The sequence below is a fragment of the Rhamphochromis longiceps genome, linkage group LG3, assembly GCF_057381845.1.
Source record: "Rhamphochromis longiceps isolate RC_006_pf linkage group LG3, R_longiceps_female_GT1.1, whole genome shotgun sequence".
Classification (NCBI taxonomy): Eukaryota; Metazoa; Chordata; class Actinopteri; order Cichliformes; family Cichlidae; genus Rhamphochromis; species Rhamphochromis longiceps.
This window is the reverse complement of record NC_140559.1, coordinates 29,706,232-29,720,223: the sequence shown is the minus strand read 5'-3', so window position 1 is coordinate 29,720,223 and position 13,992 is coordinate 29,706,232. Positions and strand designations below refer to the sequence as shown.

Sequence of the window (13,992 nt, the reverse complement as noted above, 5' to 3'; positions counted from 1 at the left end):
TGGCTGCCATCGGCCAGTATTGTGAAGGTAAGAGGGGAGACAATCACCTCAGATGGACAAACACTGATGAGGTTTAAAGCCAGCGTTAACCTGACAGTACCTGAAAGGTACTCAGAGGAGACGTGCAAATAAACATTTGCCAAAGGAAGCCACATGCGTTCGTTTGGAGTACTGACTATTCTGGAAACAAAGTATCTTTTGGCCATTGTATTAGCAGACCATTCTCTTTAACGTGACCTGTGCAACAAGACCACATGGTGAACTATAGGGAGTACTGAGCCAAAGAAGAGCTGAGGCATTGCATCATGCCTACTTTGGGAGCCAATCTCACAACATGCATTAAGATAAGTAGAAAGAGGACTCGACGAGGATGGGATTCGAACCCACGCGTGCAGAGCACAATGGATTAGCAGTCCATCGCCTTAACCTCTCGGCCACCTCATCTCGTGGCTGCAGCTTCTTTGCCAGCAGAATTGGGAATTTATTCTGTGACCATGTAGTCTGGATGGACAAAATGCGAGCTGAGCGCTAGTGTATCGACGCAGGGAAATCTACTCCAGATCCCCCACGAGGGGCTGCGTAACACTTTGGTAGAAGCCTGGAGTGATGCTGGCTTCTTCTTTGAGCCTGTTCTTCTTGGGGGTTGCCAGAGTGGATCATCTGCCTCCATCTCACCCTGCCCCTAGCATTCTCCTCTGTCACAGCAACCCTCTTCATGTCCTCCTCAACTAGATCCATGAACTTTCTCTTCTGTATTTTTCTTTTCCTCCTGCCTAGCAGCTCCATATTTTACACCCTTTTCCCAGTATATCTTATTTTCCTCCTCTGCACATTTCCAAACCACCGCAGCCTTACCGGTCTAACTTTGTCTCCAAACCGCTCAACCCCAGCTGTCCCTCTGACATAGTCAGTTCTAATCTTTTTCCATCCTGGACACTCCCAACATAAAAAAAACTTACCATCTTCAACTCTGACAACTCCATCTCGGCCTCTCGTCTTTTCCTCCGTGCCACAGTCATAAAACAATACATCAGAGCAGTTCTCACCACCGTCCTGTAAAGCTTGCCTTTCACACCTGCTGCTATCCTGGTGTCACAAATCACCCCTTTATTTGGTCTCCACCCACATCTTCCCTTCAAAGTACTCCTTCCCTTGTTAGCACATTACCATTTCCACCCTTAATGACTTTAAACTGCTGTCCATCCTTTCCAGCTTCATCTCTCTGCCATACCAATTGGTACAAGTCCCTTTCTCCATGCTTAGTGTCAAGGCTCACCTTGAACTCACTATAAGGCTTTTCCTTTGCCATTGGTCTAGCACCCCTAGCATTCTTATTTACACGACAACATTACTTTTTCTTTTCCTTTGAATGCTTCCCTGAAGTGATGACACAAAGCCTTGAAAAGTGAGTATAATGAGTAAAGTCATAGACATAATGAGACAAAACCAATGGATTGGATGCAGAACCTGCTGGTGGGCATCTCGGGGATGTGCAAAGGGTCACTGGAGAATGCGGGTATCGATCCCGCTACCTCTCGCATGCTAAGCGAGCGCTCTCCCATTTGAGCTAATTCCCCTTTGTGGCTTGGGGATTGTAGCTTCATCTTGTCATATGGACCTTTAACTCCGGCGGATCTAAAAAGGACGCCTCGCCTTCATGGGTTTCTGGGCATGCCAACTACAACAAGACCCCGTGGTAGAATCACTGCGCATACGAGACATTAAGGACCAACTCTAGTCTGGGCACTACACATTATGCTGGGAGACTGTCACCGTTTGTGGAAGCACCTTTCAGCTGCTTCTGGAGAAAAAGAGATGTCAGACTGGACTGGGGGCATTGCTGCGTGACTCTTGGCTGCCATCGGCCAGTATTGTGAAGGTAAGAGGGGAGACAATCACCTCAGATGGACAAACACTGATGAGGTTTAAAGCCAGCGTTAACCTGACAGTACCTGAAAGGTACTCAGAGGAGACGTGCAAATAAACATTTGCCAAAGGAAGCCACATGCGTTCGTTTGGAGTACTGACTATTCTGGAAACAAAGTATCTTTTGGCCATTGTATTAGCAGACCATTCTCTTTAACGTGACCTGTGCAACAAGACCACATGGTGAACTATAGGGAGTACTGAGCCAAAGAAGAGCTGAGGCATTGCATCATGCCTACTTTGGGAGCCAATCTCACAACATGCATTAAGATAAGTAGAAAGAGGACTCGACGAGGATGGGATTCGAACCCACGCGTGCAGAGCACAATGGATTAGCAGTCCATCGCCTTAACCTCTCGGCCACCTCATCTCATGGATGCAGTTTCTTTGCCAGCAGAACTGGGAATTTATTCTGTGACCATGTAGTCTGGATGGACAAAATGCGAGCTGAGCGCTAGTGTATCGACGCAGGGAAATCTACTCCAGATCCCCCACGAGGGGCTGCGTAACACTTTGGTAGAAGCCTGGAGTGATGCTGGCTTCTTCTTTGAGCCTGTTCTTCTTGGGGGTTGCCAGAGTGGATCATCTGCCTCCATCTCACCCTGCCCCTAGCATTCTCCTCTGTCACAGCAACCCTCTTCATGTCCTCCTCAACTAGATCCATGAACTTTCTCTTCTGTATTTTTCTTTTCCTCCTGCCTAGCAGCTCCATATTTTACACCCTTTTCCCAGTATATCTTATTTTCCTCCTCTGCACATTTCCAAACCACCGCAGCCTTACCGGTCTAACTTTGTCTCCAAACCGCTCAACCCCAGCTGTCCCTCTGACATAGTCAGTTCTAATCTTTTTCCATCCTGGACACTCCCAACATAAAAAAACTTACCATCTTCAACTCTGACAACTCCATCTCGGCCTCTCGTCTTTTCCTCCGTGCCACAGTCATAAAACAATACATCAGAGCAGTTCTCACCACCGTCCTGTAAAGCTTGCCTTTCACACCTGCTGCTATCCTGGTGTCACAAATCACCCCTTTATTTGGTCTCCACCCACATCTTCCCTTCAAAGTACTCCTTCCCTTGTTAGCACATTACCATTTCCACCCTTAATGACTTTAAACTGCTGTCCATCCTTTCCAGCTTCATCTCTCTGCCATACCAATTGGTACAAGTCCCTTTCTCCATGCTTAGTGTCAAGGCTCACCTTGAACTCACTATAAGGCTTTTCCTTTGCCATTGGTCTAGCACCCCTAGCATTCTTATTTACACGACAACATTACTTTTTCTTTTCCTTTGAATGCTTCCCTGAAGTGATGACACAAAGCCTTGAAAAGTGAGTATAATGAGTAAAGTCATAGACATAATGAGACAAAACCAATGGATTGGATGCAGAACCTGCTGGTGGGCATCTCGGGGATGTGCAAAGGGTCACTGGAGAATGCGGGTATCGATCCCGCTACCTCTCGCATGCTAAGCGAGCGCTCTCCCATTTGAGCTAATTCCCCTTTGTCGCTTGGGGATTGTAGCTTCATCTTGTCATATGGACCTTTAACTCCGGCGGATCTAAAAAGGACGCCTCACCTTCATGGGTTTCTGGGCATGCCAACTACAACAAGACCCCGTGGTAGAATCACTGCGCATACGAGACATTAAGGACCAACTCTAGTCTGGGCACTACACATTATGCTGGGAGACTGTCACCGTTTGTGGAAGCACCTTTCAGCTGCTTCTGGAGAAAAAGAGATGTCAGACTGGACTGGGGGCATTGCTGCGTGACTCTTGGCTGCCATCGGCCAGTATTGTGAAGGTAAGAGGGGAGACAATCACCTCAGATGGACAAACACTGATGAGGTTTAAAGCCAGCGTTAACCTGACAGTACCTGAAAGGTACTCAGAGGAGACGTGCAAATAAACATTTGCCAAAGGAAGCCACATGCGTTCGTTTGGAGTACTGACTATTCTGGAAACAAAGTATCTTTTGGCCATTGTATTAGCAGACCATTCTCTTTAACGTGACCTGTGCAACAAGACCACATGGTGAACTATAGGGAGTACTGAGCCAAAGAAGAGCTGAGGCATTGCATCATGCCTACTTTGGGAGCCAATCTCACAACATGCATTAAGATAAGTAGAAAGAGGACTCGACGAGGATGGGATTCGAACCCACGCGTGCAGAGCACAATGGATTAGCAGTCCATCGCCTTAACCTCTCGGCCACCTCATCTCGTGGCTGCAGCTTCTTTGCCAGCAGAATTGGGAATTTATTCTGTGACCATGTAGTCTGGATGGACAAAATGCGAGCTGAGCGCTAGTGTATCGACGCAGGGAAATCTACTCCAGATCCCCCACGAGGGGCTGCGTAACACTTTGGTAGAAGCCTGGAGTGATGCTGGCTTCTTCTTTGAGCCTGTTCTTCTTGGGGGTTGCCAGAGTGGATCATCTGCCTCCATCTCACCCTGCCCCTAGCATTCTCCTCTGTCACAGCAACCCTCTTCATGTCCTCCTCAACTAGATCCATGAACTTTCTCTTCTGTATTTTTCTTTTCCTCCTGCCTAGCAGCTCCATATTTTACACCCTTTTCCCAGTATATCTTATTTTCCTCCTCTGCACATTTCCAAACCACCGCAGCCTTACCGGTCTAACTTTGTCTCCAAACCGCTCAACCCCAGCTGTCCCTCTGACATAGTCAGTTCTAATCTTTTTCCATCCTGGACACTCCCAACATAAAAAAAACTTACCATCTTCAACTCTGACAACTCCATCTCGGCCTCTCGTCTTTTCCTCCGTGCCACAGTCATAAAACAATACATCAGAGCAGTTCTCACCACCGTCCTGTAAAGCTTGCCTTTCACACCTGCTGCTATCCTGGTGTCACAAATCACCCCTTTATTTGGTCTCCACCCACATCTTCCCTTCAAAGTACTCCTTCCCTTGTTAGCACATTACCATTTCCACCCTTAATGACTTTAAACTGCTGTCCATCCTTTCCAGCTTCATCTCTCTGCCATACCAATTGGTACAAGTCCCTTTCTCCATGCTTAGTGTCAAGGCTCACCTTGAACTCACTATAAGGCTTTTCCTTTGCCATTGGTCTAGCACCCCTAGCATTCTTATTTACACGACAACATTACTTTTTCTTTTCCTTTGAATGCTTCCCTGAAGTGATGACACAAAGCCTTGAAAAGTGAGTATAATGAGTAAAGTCATAGACATAATGAGACAAAACCAATGGATTGGATGCAGAATTTGCTGGTGGGCATCTCGGGGATGTGCAAAGGGTCACTGGAGAATGCGGGTATCGATCCCGCTACCTCTCGCATGCTAAGCGAGCGCTCTCCCATTTGAGCTAATTCCCCTTTGTCGGTTGGGGATTGTAGCTTCATCTTGTCATATGGACCTTTAACTCCGGGGGATCTAAAAAGGACGCCTCGCCTTCATGGGTTTCTGGGCATGCCAACTACAACAAGACCCCGTGGTAGAATCACTGCGCATACGAGACATTAAGGACCAACTCTAGTCTGGGCACTACACATTATGCTGGGAGACTGTCACCGTTTGTGGAAGCACCTTTCAGCTGCTTCTGGAGAAAAAGAGATGTCAGACTGGACTGGGGGCATTGCTGCGTGACTCTTGGCTGCCATCGGCCAGTATTGTGAAGGTAAGAGGGGAGAAAATCACCTCAGATGGACAAACACTGATGAGGTTTAAAGCCAGCGTTAGCCTGACAGTACCTGAAAGGTACTCAGAGGAGACGTGCAAATAAACATTTGCCAAAGGAAGCCACATGCGTTCGTTTGGAGCACTGACTATTCTGGAAACAAAGTATCTTTTGGCCATTGTATTAGCAGACCATTCTCTTTAACGTGACCTGTGCAACAAGACCACATGGTGAACTATAGGGAGTACTGAGCCAAAGAAGAGCTGAGGCATTGCATCATGCCTTCTTTGGCAGCCAATCTCACAACATGCATTAAGATAAGTAGAAAGAGGACTCGACGAGGATGGGATTCGAACCCACGCGTGCAGAGCACAATGGATTAGCAGTCCATCGCCTTAACCTCTCGGACACCTCATCTCGTGGCTGCAGTTTCTTTGCCAGCAGAATTGGGAATTTATTCTGTGACCATGTAGTCTGGATGGACAAAATGCGAGCTGAGCGCTAGTGTATCGACGCAGGGAAATCTACTCCAGATCCCCCACGAGGGGCTGCGTAACACTTTGGTAGAAGCCTGGAGTGATGCTGGCTTCTTCTTTGAGCCTGTTCTTCTTGGGGGTTGCCAGAGTGGATCATCTGCCTCCATCTCACCCTGCCCCTAGCATTCTCCTCTGTCACAGCAACCCTCTTCATGTCCTCCTCAACTAGATCCATGAACTTTCTCTTCTGTATTTTTCTTTTCCTCCTGCCTAGCAGCTCCATATTTTACACCCTTTTCCCAGTATATCTTATTTTCCTCCTCTGCACATTTCCAAACCACCGCAGCCTTACCGGTCTAACTTTGTCTCCAAACCGCTCAACCCCAGCTGTCCCTCTGACATAGTCAGTTCTAATCTTTTTCCATCCTGGACACTCCCAACATAAAAAAACTTACCATCTTCAACTCTGACAACTCCATCTCGGCCTCTCGTCTTTTCCTCCGTGCCACAGTCATAAAACAATACATCAGAGCAGTTCTCACCACCGTCCTGTAAAGCTTGCCTTTCACACCTGCTGCTATCCTGGTGTCACAAATCACCCCTTTATTTGGTCTCCACCCACATCTTCCCTTCAAAGTACTCCTTCCCTTGTTAGCACATTACCATTTCCACCCTTAATGACTTTAAACTGCTGTCCATCCTTTCCAGCTTCATCTCTCTGCCATACCAATTGGTACAAGTCCCTTTCTCCATGCTTAGTGTCAAGGCTCACCTTGAACTCACTATAAGGCTTTTCCTTTGCCATTGGTCTAGCACCCCTAGCATTCTTATTTACACGACAACATTACTTTTTCTTTTCCTTTGAATGCTTCCCTGAAGTGATGACACAAAGCCTTGAAAAGTGAGTATAATGAGTAAAGTCATAGACATAATGAGACAAAACCAATGGATTGGATGCAGAATTTGCTGGTGGGCATCTCGGGGATGTGCAAAGGGTCACTGGAGAATGCGGGTATCGATCCCGCTACCTCTCGCATGCTAAGCGAGCGCTCTCCCATTTGAGCTAATTCCCCTTTGTCGCTTGGGGATTGTAGCTTCATCTTGTCATATGGACCTTTAACTCCGGGGGATCTAAAAAGGACGCCTCGCCTTCATGGGTTTCTGGGCATGCCAACTACAACAAGACCCCGTGGTAGAATCACTGCGCATACGAGACATTAAGGACCAACTCTAGTCTGGGCACTACACATTATGCTGGGAGACTGTCGCCGTTTGTGGAAGCACCTTTCAGCTGCTTCTGGAGAAAAAGAGATGTCAGACTGGACTGGGGGCATTGCTGCGTGACTCTTGGCTGCCATCGGCCAGTATTGTGAAGGTAAGAGGGGAGAAAATCACCTCAGATGGACAAACACTGATGAGGTTTAAAGCCAGCGTTAGCCTGACAGTACCTGAAAGGTACTCAGAGGAGACGTGCAAATAAACATTTGCCAAAGGAAGCCACATGCGTTCGTTTGGAGCACTGACTATTCTGGAAACAAAGTATCTTTTGGCCATTGTATTAGCAGACCATTCTCTTTAACGTGACCTGTGCAACAAGACCACATGGTGAACTATAGGGAGTACTGAGCCAAAGAAGAGCTGAGGCATTGCATCATGCCTTCTTTGGCAGCCAATCTCACAACATGCATTAAGATAAGTAGAAAGAGGACTCGACGAGGATGGGATTCGAACCCACGCGTGCAGAGCACAATGGATTAGCAGTCCATCGCCTTAACCTCTCGGACACCTCATCTCGTGGCTGCAGTTTCTTTGCCAGCAGAATTGGGAATTTATTCTACGACCATGTAGTCTGGATGGACAAAATGCGAGCTGAGCGCTAGTGTATCGACGCAGGGAAATCTACTCCAGATCCCCCACGAGGGGCTGCGTAACACTTTGGTAGAAGCCTGGAGTGATGCTGGCTTCTTCTTTGAGCCTGTTCTTCTTGGGGGTTGCCAGAGTGGATCATCTGCCTCCATCTCACCCTGCCCCTAGCATTCTCCTCTGTCACAGCAACCCTCTTCATGTCCTCCTCAACTAGATCCATGAACTTTCTCTTCTGTATTTTTCTTTTCCTCCTGCCTAGCAGCTCCATATTTTACACCCTTTTCCCAGTATATCTTATTTTCCTCCTCTGCACATTTCCAAACCACCGCAGCCTTACCGGTCTAACTTTGTCTCCAAACCGCTCAACCCCAGCTGTCCCTCTGACATAGTCAGTTCTAATCTTTTTCCATCCTGGACACTCCCAACATAAAAAAACTTACCATCTTCAACTCTGACAACTCCATCTCGGCCTCTCGTCTTTTCCTCCGTGCCACAGTCATAAAACAATACATCAGAGCAGTTCTCACCACCGTCCTGTAAAGCTTGCCTTTCACACCTGCTGCTATCCTGGTGTCACAAATCACCCCTTTATTTGGTCTCCACCCACATCTTCCCTTCAAAGTACTCCTTCCCTTGTTAGCACATTACCATTTCCACCCTTAATGACTTTAAACTGCTGTCCATCCTTTCCAGCTTCATCTCTCTGCCATACCAATTGGTACAAGTCCCTTTCTCCATGCTTAGTGTCAAGGCTCACCTTGAACTCACTATAAGGCTTTTCCTTTGCCATTGGTCTAGCACCCCTAGCATTCTTATTTACACGACAACATTACTTTTTCTTTTCCTTTGAATGCTTCCCTGAAGTGAGGACACAAAGCCTTGAAAAGTGAGTATAATGAGTAAAGTCATAGACATAATGAGACAAAACCAATGGATTGGATGCAGAATTTGCTGGTGGGCATGTGCAAAGGGTCACTGGAGAATGCGGGTATCGATCCCGCTACCTCTCGCATGCTAAGCGAGCGCTCTCCCATTTGAGCTAATTCCCCTTTGTCGCTTGGGGATTGTAGCTTCATCTTGTCATATGGACCTTTAACTCCGGGGGATCTAAAAAGGACGCCTCGCCTTCATGGGTTTCTGGGCATGCCAACTACAACAAGACCCCGTGGTAGAATCACTGCGCATACGAGACATTAAGGACCAACTCTAGTCTGGGCACTACACATTATGCTGGGAGACTGTCACCGTTTGTGGAAGCACCTTTCAGCTGCTTCTGGAGAAAAAGAGATGTCAGACTGGACTGGGGGCATTGCTGCGTGACTCTTGGCTGCCATCGGCCAGTATTGTGAAGGTAAGAGGGGAGACAATCACCTCAGATGGACAAACACTGATGAGGTTTAAAGCCAGCGTTAGCCTGACAGTACCTGAAAGGTACTCAGAGGAGACGTGCAAATAAACATTTGCCAAAGGAAGCCACATGCGTTCGTTTGGAGCACTGACTATTCTGGAAACAAAGTATCTTTTGGCCATTGTATTAGCAGACCATTCTCTTTAACGTGACCTGTGCAACAAGACCACATGGTGAACTATAGGGAGTACTGAGCCAAAGAAGAGCTGAGGCATTGCATCATGCCTTCTTTGGCAGCCAATCTCACAACATGCATTAAGATAAGTAGAAAGAGGACTCGACGAGGATGGGATTCGAACCCACGCGTGCAGAGCACAATGGATTAGCAGTCCATCGCCTTAACCTCTCGGACACCTCATCTCGTGGCTGCAGTCTCTTTGCCAGCAGAATTGGGAATTTATTCTGCGACCATGTAGTCTGGATGGACAAAATGCGAGCTGAGCGCTAGTGTATCGACGCAGGGAAATCTACTCCAGATCCCCCACGAGGGGCTGCGTAACACTTTGGTAGAAGCCTGGAGTGATGCTGGCTTCTTCTTTGAGCCTGTTCTTCTTGGGGGTTGCCAGAGTGGATCATCTGCCTCCATCTCACCCTGCCCCTAGCATTCTCCTCTGTCACAGCAACCCTCTTCATGTCCTCCTCAACTAGATCCATGAACTTTCTCTTCTGTATTTTTCTTTTCCTCCTGCCTAGCAGCTCCATATTTTACACCCTTTTCCCAGTATATCTTATTTTCCTCCTCTGCACATTTCCAAACCACCGCAGCCTTACCGGTCTAACTTTGTCTCCAAACCGCTCAACCCCAGCTGTCCCTCTGACATAGTCAGTTCTAATCTTTTTCCATCCTGGACACTCCCAACATAAAAAAACTTACCATCTTCAACTCTGACAACTCCATCTCGGCCTCTCGTCTTTTCCTCCGTGCCACAGTCATAAAACAATACATCAGAGCAGTTCTCACCACCGTCCTGTAAAGCTTGCCTTTCACACCTGCTGCTATCCTGGTGTCACAAATCACCCCTTTATTTGGTCTCCACCCACATCTTCCCTTCAAAGTACTCCTTCCCTTGTTAGCACATTACCATTTCCACCCTTAATGACTTTAAACTGCTGTCCATCCTTTCCAGCTTCATCTCTCTGCCATACCAATTGGTACAAGTCCCTTTCTCCATGCTTAGTGTCAAGGCTCACCTTGAACTCACTATAAGGCTTTTCCTTTGCCATTGGTCTAGCACCCCTAGCATTCTTATTTACACGACAACATTACTTTTTCTTTTCCTTTGAATGCTTCCCTGAAGTGATGACACAAAGCCTTGAAAAGTGAGTATAATGAGTAAAGTCATAGACATAATGAGACAAAACCAATGGATTGGATGCAGAATTTGCTGGTGGGCATCTCGGGGATGTGCAAAGGGTCACTGGAGAATGCGGGTATCGATCCCGCTACCTCTCGCATGCTAAGCGAGCGCTCTCCCATTTGAGCTAATTCCCCTTTGTCGCTTGGGGATTGTAGCTTCATCTTGTCATATGGACCTTTAACTCCGGGGGATCTAAAAAGGACGCCTCGCCTTCATGGGTTTCTGGGCATGCCAACTACAACAAGACCCCGTGGTAGAATCACTGCGCATACGAGACATTAAGGACCAACTCTAGTCTGGGCACTACACATTATGCTGGGAGACTGTCACCGTTTGTGGAAGCACCTTTCAGCTGCTTCTGGAGAAAAAGAGATGTCAGACTGGACTGGGGGCATTGCTGCGTGACTCTTGGCTGCCATCGGCCAGTATTGTGAAGGTAAGAGGGGAGACAATCACCTCAGATGGACAAACACTGATGAGGTTTAAAGCCAGCGTTAGCCTGACAGTACCTGAAAGGTACTCAGAGGAGACGTGCAAATAAACATTTGCCAAAGGAAGCCACATGCGTTCGTTTGGAGCACTGACTATTCTGGAAACAAAGTATCTTTTGGCCATTGTATTAGCAGACCATTCTCTTTAACGTGACCTGTGCAACAAGACCACATGGTGAACTATAGGGAGTACTGAGCCAAAGAAGAGCTGAGGCATTGCATCATGCCTTCTTTGGCAGCCAATCTCACAACATGCATTAAGATAAGTAGAAAGAGGACTCGACGAGGATGGGATTCGAACCCACGCGTGCAGAGCACAATGGATTAGCAGTCCATCGCCTTAACCTCTCGGACACCTCATCTCGTGGCTGCAGTTTCTTTGCCAGCAGAATTGGGAATTTATTCTACGACCATGTAGTCTGGATGGACAAAATGCGAGCTGAGCGCTAGTGTATCGACGCAGGGAAATCTACTCCAGATCCCCCACGAGGGGCTGCGTAACACTTTGGTAGAAGCCTGGAGTGATGCTGGCTTCTTCTTTGAGCCTGTTCTTCTTGGGGGTTGCCAGAGTGGATCATCTGCCTCCATCTCACCCTGCCCCTAGCATTCTCCTCTGTCACAGCAACCCTCTTCATGTCCTCCTCAACTAGATCCATGAACTTTCTCTTCTGTATTTTTCTTTTCCTCCTGCCTAGCAGCTCCATATTTTACACCCTTTTCCCAGTATATCTTATTTTCCTCCTCTGCACATTTCCAAACCACCGCAGCCTTACCGGTCTAACTTTGTCTCCAAACCGCTCAACCCCAGCTGTCCCTCTGACATAGTCAGTTCTAATCTTTTTCCATCCTGGACACTCCCAACATAAAAAAACTTACCATCTTCAACTCTGACAACTCCATCTCGGCCTCTCGTCTTTTCCTCCGTGCCACAGTCATAAAACAATACATCAGAGCAGTTCTCACCACCGTCCTGTAAAGCTTGCCTTTCACACCTGCTGCTATCCTGGTGTCACAAATCACCCCTTTATTTGGTCTCCACCCACATCTTCCCTTCAAAGTACTCCTTCCCTTGTTAGCACATTACCATTTCCACCCTTAATGACTTTAAACTGCTGTCCATCCTTTCCAGCTTCATCTCTCTGCCATACCAATTGGTACAAGTCCCTTTCTCCATGCTTAGTGTCAAGGCTCACCTTGAACTCACTATAAGGCTTTTCCTTTGCCATTGGTCTAGCACCCCTAGCATTCTTATTTACACGACAACATTACTTTTTCTTTTCCTTTGAATGCTTCCCTGAAGTGAGGACACAAAGCCTTGAAAAGTGAGTATAATGAGTAAAGTCATAGACATAATGAGACAAAACCAATGGATTGGATGCAGAATTTGCTGGTGGGCATCTCGGGGATGTGCAAAGGGTCACTGGAGAATGCGGGTATCGATCCCGCTACCTCTCGCATGCTAAGCGAGCGCTCTCCCATTTGAGCTAATTCCCCTTTGTCGCTTGGGGATTGTAGCTTCATCTTGTCATATGGACCTTTAACTCCGGGGGATCTAAAAAGGACGCCTCGCCTTCATGGGTTTCTGGGCATGCCAACTACAACAAGACCCCGTGGTAGAATCACTGCGCATACGAGACATTAAGGACCAACTCTAGTCTGGGCACTACACATTATGCTGGGAGACTGTCACCGTTTGTGGAAGCACCTTTCAGCTGCTTCTGGAGAAAAAGAGATGTCAGACTGGACTGGGGGCATTGCTGCGTGACTCTTGGCTGCCATCGGCCAGTATTGTGAAGGTAAGAGGGGAGAAAATCACCTCAGATGGACAAACACTGATGAGGTTTAAAGCCAGCGTTAGCCTGACAGTACCTGAAAGGTACTCAGAGGAGACGTGCAAATAAACATTTGCCAAAGGAAGCCACATGCGTTCGTTTGGAGCACTGACTATTCTGGAAACAAAGTATCTTTTGGCCATTGTATTAGCAGACCATTCTCTTTAACGTGACCTGTGCAACAAGACCACATGGTGAACTATAGGGAGTACTGAGCCAAAGAAGAGCTGAGGCATTGCATCATGCCTTCTTTGGCAGCCAATCTCACAACATGCATTAAGATAAGTAGAAAGAGGACTCGACGAGGATGGGATTCGAACCCACGCGTGCAGAGCACAATGGATTAGCAGTCCATCGCCTTAACCTCTCGGACACCTCATCTCGTGGCTGCAGTCTCTTTGCCAGCAGAATTGGGAATTTATTCTACGACCATGTAGTCTGGATGGACAAAATGCGAGCTGAGCGCTAGTGTATCGACGCAGGGAAATCTACTCCAGATCCCCCACGAGGGGCTGCGTAACACTTTGGTAGAAGCCTGGAGTGATGCTGGCTTCTTCTTTGAGCCTGTTCTTCTTGGGGGTTGCCAGAGTGGATCATCTGCCTCCATCTCACCCTGCCCCTAGCATTCTCCTCTGTCACAGCAACCCTCTTCATGTCCTCCTCAACTAGATCCATGAACTTTCTCTTCTGTATTTTTCTTTTCCTCCTGCCTAGCAGCTCCATATTTTACACCCTTTTCCCAGTATATCTTATTTTCCTCCTCTGCACATTTCCAAACCACCGCAGCCTTACCGGTCTAACTTTGTCTCCAAACCGCTCAACCCCAGCTGTCCCTCTGACATAGTCAGTTCTAATCTTTTTCCATCCTGGACACTCCCAACATAAAAAAACTTACCATCTTCAACTCTGACAACTCCATCTCGGCCTCTCGTCTTTTCCTCCGTGCCACAGTCATAAAACAATACATCAGAGCAGTTCT

General features: G+C 47.4%; 15 non-coding genes across 15 annotated transcripts; all 15 read right to left on the bottom strand.

Annotated features, from left to right (window-relative positions):
• Positions 1–362: 362 nt before the first annotated feature.
• trnas-gcu (transfer RNA serine (anticodon GCU)) lies at positions 363–444 on the bottom strand. The gene has a single exon. It is a non-coding gene; the product is annotated as a tRNA-Ser (tRNA).
• Positions 445–1,504: 1,060 nt separating this feature from the next.
• Positions 1,505–1,577, bottom strand: trnaa-agc (transfer RNA alanine (anticodon AGC)). Its single transcript has one exon. It is a non-coding gene; the product is annotated as a tRNA-Ala (tRNA).
• Positions 1,578–2,214: 637 nt separating this feature from the next.
• On the bottom strand, positions 2,215–2,296 carry trnas-gcu (transfer RNA serine (anticodon GCU)). Its single transcript has one exon. It is a non-coding gene; the product is annotated as a tRNA-Ser (tRNA).
• A 1,059-nt stretch (positions 2,297–3,355) lies between these two features.
• trnaa-agc (transfer RNA alanine (anticodon AGC)) lies at positions 3,356–3,428 on the bottom strand. Its single transcript has one exon. It is a non-coding gene; the product is annotated as a tRNA-Ala (tRNA).
• Positions 3,429–4,065: 637 nt separating this feature from the next.
• trnas-gcu (transfer RNA serine (anticodon GCU)) lies at positions 4,066–4,147 on the bottom strand. Its single transcript has one exon. It is a non-coding gene; the product is annotated as a tRNA-Ser (tRNA).
• A 1,060-nt stretch (positions 4,148–5,207) lies between these two features.
• On the bottom strand, positions 5,208–5,280 carry trnaa-agc (transfer RNA alanine (anticodon AGC)). The gene has a single exon. It is a non-coding gene; the product is annotated as a tRNA-Ala (tRNA).
• A 637-nt stretch (positions 5,281–5,917) lies between these two features.
• Positions 5,918–5,999, bottom strand: trnas-gcu (transfer RNA serine (anticodon GCU)). Its single transcript has one exon. It is a non-coding gene; the product is annotated as a tRNA-Ser (tRNA).
• A 1,059-nt stretch (positions 6,000–7,058) lies between these two features.
• On the bottom strand, positions 7,059–7,131 carry trnaa-agc (transfer RNA alanine (anticodon AGC)). The gene has a single exon. It is a non-coding gene; the product is annotated as a tRNA-Ala (tRNA).
• Positions 7,132–7,768: 637 nt separating this feature from the next.
• Positions 7,769–7,850, bottom strand: trnas-gcu (transfer RNA serine (anticodon GCU)). Its single transcript has one exon. It is a non-coding gene; the product is annotated as a tRNA-Ser (tRNA).
• A 1,050-nt stretch (positions 7,851–8,900) lies between these two features.
• Positions 8,901–8,973, bottom strand: trnaa-agc (transfer RNA alanine (anticodon AGC)). Its single transcript has one exon. It is a non-coding gene; the product is annotated as a tRNA-Ala (tRNA).
• Positions 8,974–9,610: 637 nt separating this feature from the next.
• Positions 9,611–9,692, bottom strand: trnas-gcu (transfer RNA serine (anticodon GCU)). Its single transcript has one exon. It is a non-coding gene; the product is annotated as a tRNA-Ser (tRNA).
• Positions 9,693–10,751: 1,059 nt separating this feature from the next.
• On the bottom strand, positions 10,752–10,824 carry trnaa-agc (transfer RNA alanine (anticodon AGC)). The gene has a single exon. It is a non-coding gene; the product is annotated as a tRNA-Ala (tRNA).
• Positions 10,825–11,461: 637 nt separating this feature from the next.
• On the bottom strand, positions 11,462–11,543 carry trnas-gcu (transfer RNA serine (anticodon GCU)). The gene has a single exon. It is a non-coding gene; the product is annotated as a tRNA-Ser (tRNA).
• A 1,059-nt stretch (positions 11,544–12,602) lies between these two features.
• On the bottom strand, positions 12,603–12,675 carry trnaa-agc (transfer RNA alanine (anticodon AGC)). The gene has a single exon. It is a non-coding gene; the product is annotated as a tRNA-Ala (tRNA).
• A 637-nt stretch (positions 12,676–13,312) lies between these two features.
• trnas-gcu (transfer RNA serine (anticodon GCU)) lies at positions 13,313–13,394 on the bottom strand. Its single transcript has one exon. It is a non-coding gene; the product is annotated as a tRNA-Ser (tRNA).
• Positions 13,395–13,992: the final 598 nt, after the last annotated feature.